General features: G+C 43.6%; 1 long non-coding RNA gene across 1 annotated transcript; it reads right to left on the reverse strand.

Moving 5' to 3' along the window:
* Positions 1 to 2,051: 2,051 nt before the first annotated feature.
* Positions 2,052 to 3,537, reverse strand: LOC148051823 (uncharacterized). Its single transcript, XR_015699446.1, has 4 exons — positions 3,012 to 3,537; positions 2,849 to 2,927; positions 2,699 to 2,756; positions 2,052 to 2,166 (listed from the first exon to the last, which is right to left on the reverse strand). It is a non-coding gene; the product is annotated as an uncharacterized LOC148051823 (long non-coding RNA).
* Between the last annotated feature and the right edge of the window lie 1,333 nt (positions 3,538 to 4,870).

A 4,870-nucleotide genomic window follows, 5' to 3' on the forward strand; every position in this document is an offset into this window, starting at 1 on the left:
GTGACCGCTGGCCATCGCTCCCGGCTCTCTTTCAGGTGTTTACAATCCTCCTCGCTAATCTTCGTTCCTTTCCCACACTCTCCATGCTACCTTTTTACAAATCTGGCTCAGGAAACCGTCTGGCACAGAGCTCTAGATGGTTTTCTCTCCAAGTCAGCTTTGTGACTCTGGTGGAAGCATGCCAAGAGGCCCACATCTTCACAGCACGTGCTCAGCTCCGCTTGCAGAAATAGCCCTGCGGTTCTGCACGTTCTACTGCCATGCGGGAAGCTAACCATGAAAATACCTGTTGGCAGGACTGCACAGGAGCTGCAGAACCTCATTTCATTTCTAGACAGCCTTCTCCGGAAAAGCAGCTGAACTTTCCACGGGACAGCTCTTGAACACAGGACTGGGAGGAAACAGAAGGGCTATGAAAGGAATTAACGATATTCTTAAAGACAAAGAGAGGGAATTAATCTTGTTTAGCCCTCTCCTTTTTGCACAGCAAAACCAAGGCCTGGTTTGGAGCAGCCGAATGGATGTACCTTTGTCAGTGGGAGACTGGCCTCTGCATACTGGAGACCTTGACCGTGGATGGTATCTTCTGCATGGGGGTGACCTTGACCTTGAACGGGGATAACCATGTGACCTTGACCTAGAGCCATAGTTACGACTCTTCCCTTTGCCTCTTCGTGGCTATGGTGGAGATCGCGAGTAGGAAGGGGAATGGGCATGACTCAATGACCGAGAGCAAGAGTGAGGGTGGGAAGAACTGGATCTTCACTTGGAACTTCTAGAGTAAGATGCAGCACTACAGGGAGACCTGGACCTTAAGAAAAACACAACACAAAAGAAATAAATGAAGTTGTTGCAAAATAGTCACTCTCCCCAGTTTTTTTCCTCCTGAATTTCGTTGTTTGTTTTTTTTTTTTTTTTTCCCCTCTCCATATGCTTAAGTCAAAGCTTCTTTCAGGTGCTGACATAACGCTACGGCAAATTGAAGAACTTGATAACATGTCAAAGTTTCTGCTTACAGGACACAACAGCTGCTGCTTTGTTAGTGTAAAAACATCCAGGAAGGGTAAGGCTATTTCCACTCACTTCTACCACATGAGCCACCAGAGCTGTGCATTGATTTCAGGTGGTGAAATTAGCCTGAAGACAGCAAAGCTCAATTTTAAAATGCCACCTTAGTCTCTTCAACTTCACGACTTCTTTGGCAACTTGTCCAGGATGCAAAAGACTTGCACTGCAATCCGACATACAGGACTATTTAACCAACACTTCTAGCCAGATGTCCTAGCAAAATTTTGCACATACCTCTAGCTCTAAGCAAGGATAGTGACCGCACGTCAGGAAAAATCATACCTAAAAGCTGCTCAACTCAGCCTCTAGGAACTGGACTCAATGCCATTACTCCGGGAAAGATACCGACAGCATTACTAACAGAGCGCTCTTCAGACTCCTGCCCGAGTGATTTGGGGGGACAGAAAACATCAGCTACCCTGACTGTTTTCTTCACAAGTTTTTCTTTTATTGTTTTTTAAAGAACCATTTCACATTATTCCGCAGGTCTCCATTAGCATCATTCCTCCTCTCAAGGTCCTTCACCAATTTAAGGTTTCCTTACAAACAAGTCTCATCTTTTAATTCCTAAGAAAAGTTCAACAACGTCAACAAAATACGAGCCAAAGCCACCAGTTACCAGTCCAGGTTACAATCACCTTATCTCCTCCAAAGCACTTGGAGATAATGGTTACAGTCCAAAGAGGGAGACACAGAACATCCAGCAGCTGCACCGATTCTGTTTCCAGCCTCTCGCGGCTGTCAGGAGGTGAAGGATGTCGTTGCAGAGAAGCTTTAGGAACAGAGACACCCGTTCCTTCACAACTGCTGCCAAATGATAACTGTCAGTCAACTGTCATCTCTGCCACAGTGGAGCGAGGAACCTACATAGGAAACTCCTGTCCCTGCTAATCCCTTGACTCATCCAATCCATCTAACGACAGAGAGGTGGAGTGCAAATGCTCCTGATTCTTCTAGGCAACTCGCTTCTCCATTATGGGCGTGTAAAACCGTGACCTGGAAAATGAACGTCTGTGCTCCTTTTGAATCTTTTTATCTTCCGTCCATTCTGTAGCAGAATCCTCCGTAAACTCATCGAGAATGGACTTTTTCTTTTCCCTGTTAAAATAAGTTTGACCTTTATTACAATCATAGTTTGACCTTTATTACAAAAAGACACCAAGAAACAAAACATGACCAACAGGAGAAAGAGTAGACTGCATGCAAATGCAAAAGGTGAACATCCTGTTTAAGCAACACCAGTTTAGAATTCCTACAACTTTTAGGGAAAGTTTTAGCATGACATTGGTCTTGTTTTAGTTTGGGATGCTTACCATAGACAACAACAAAGTGTACTGGAAAGAAATTTTTATATGTAATTACGGTTTCCTCAAAATGCGTTCATTATTCAGAGTCCTCTTTTCAGTCACGTACTGGAGTTTTATTTCAACTCATCCTCCAGCAAGCACAGATCCCCTTTCTTAAAGCCAATGCAAATTAAGCCATTTCAAAATTAATTACCACTCGTATTCTCCACAGCTATCTGTGCATACTCATTTCATTCTGAATCAGCTGTTGGAGAAGTTCTGTGTTATGGCCTCGTTTAACAGGTTACAAGTAGCAATATATTGAATTTCTGCAGAATACTTACAGTTTGCAGCCTGGTCTGCCACCTGCTGAGCGAACTGTACTGGCTCTCATGGCATGACCTATTGGAGAGGGGAGACAAAAAGAAAAAACTCCCATTCAGTTTATCTGAAGATTATTCTTTTAAAGAAATTCTCCAGTTATCATTACTTACCAGCTGTGGGTCTTGATTGCCCTTGGCGGCCCAGAAGACTTGGTAATGCTGGTTGCCTTAGTACAGGAACCTGACAGCCCTTGCGAATCAATGCAAACAAACCGTTGGAAAATAAGCTCTACTAAAGTACAAGGATCATTGCAGATGTTGAAATAACACTTACCTTCTCTTCCAACAAACTGCTGACTGACAGAGAGGGAGATTCAGAAAGTTCAGCAGCAGTCACCAGAGCAGCAGGAGGTGTAACAGTCAGGAGAGGTGGTGCAGGTGGTGGTGGTGGCGGCTGCTGCTGCTGTTGCTGCCGAACCTGCTTACGGAGCCTTTTTGTGTAGCCAGCTCCATTTCTGAAGTTCTTCACAGCCTGGAGGCAGAAAAGCATTTGCAAAAAGGTAATATGAAACTTCTGTAGATGCAGGAACAAAAGCCTCCATGGAGTAAAATTACTTATGTATTCCTGTAAATGCTCTCAATCCTAAAAGAAACCAGCAAAGAGATACATATCTTCTTCACCGAAAGGGCAGTCAGGCATTGGAACAGGCTGCCCAGGGAAGTGGTGGAGTCTCCATCCCTGGAGGTATTTAGAAGACAGGTAGACGTGGTGCTTGAGGACATGGTTTAGTGGCGGACTTGGCAGTGACAGGTTAACGGTTGGACTCGATGATCTTCAGGGTCTTTTCCAACCTTGACGATTCTATGATTCTATGAACACATCACGTTAAACACTGATATTAATGATGGGTAACTCAGAGTATCTGCATTTCAAGTACCTCAGTGTTAACACTGAACCTGACAGCGAGGCAAGCCTCCTGAACAAAAGCCTGAATTTCCCAGATTGTCTCTCCAGAGTTGTAAGCTTCTGTAACAACAGATAAGGTATTTGAAAAGTACATTTAGCCTTACTCAATTTAGCCTTGCTTAAGGAGATGTCAATTAATATTTTCTTCCCTTTCAGCTTTGTACAAATAGACTTTTCTTACAAACAGTTTACGTAAAAGTCATCGTGTTACCTGGCGTAGGAACTTGTTGGCAATTAAAGCATCGGGAGAAACAGCTGCCTGATGACACGTTGGGCAGGGATGCTCCTCCGAGTCCAGTAATGCTGTTCTAACACCTGTGTCTAAGTAGAACCATCCAAATAGGTTTTAGCCAAACCAAGGACATTTTTGGCATTCTAATCAGTTATAAAACCCCGTCTCTGATTAATGGGTGAAGACGGTCTTGAATTGAGAGCATGAAGCTAGAAATGTTCAACAGTCTAAAAAATTCCTTGTATGCGGCAAAGAACTCCACAGTTTTGGTATTTCACTGCTGTAACACTTGAGGATGCAGAGTAGGCTGTGTCTTGATGTGTCCACTAGTCTTTTTTCCACTAACTAGTACAGTGAGAAGTCACCAACCTCAAGGCTAATGAAGAAAACACATCGCAAAAAACCATCAGTGGGTTTGAGTTCTGAAGGTTTTAACCAGCTCTCCCGTGCAGAAGACTGTGGATTAAATGCCTAACTCTCCGTCTGTTGCAGGCCACAGTAAGGCACCATGGTTGCCTCTATAGTTTTGTGTGAGAGAAAGGGCTGTGGACAAACTCAATGCCTTCGATAGCGAATCCTGTAATCACCTGCGCACTGATGCACTCTTCTCAGACTCGTCCTTCTGCACGTCAACAGGATGTAACTAGATACATAAAAAAGGGAAAAAAGCTTTCTGCCTTCATTTTTCCTTAAACATGGCATTACAACAGTTTGAGAAGGTCACATCTGCTACCATGCCACACATACACGTTGGCATATTCCTATCAACAACTGGGCACATTTCCGCAATTTGCACCGTCTGCCTTCAAACAAATTAGGTCGTGTTGACCACTGTATATATACTACAATTTATGAAATTGTGCAGCATTCACAGAATGGATCTAGAACTATAATGACTAGAAATTCAAAAACAGCCATGCAATTCTCCATGCTCCAGAAACGCTTCCATCCCCCTGAAATGTCCATAATTTACAGCCAATTAAATTCTGATGTA

This window comes from Nipponia nippon, unplaced genomic scaffold, assembly GCF_047370975.1.
Source record: "Nipponia nippon isolate SJK-2023a ecotype South Korea unplaced genomic scaffold, ASM4737097v1 scaffold_53, whole genome shotgun sequence".
NCBI lineage: Eukaryota > Metazoa > Chordata > Aves > Pelecaniformes > Threskiornithidae > Nipponia > Nipponia nippon.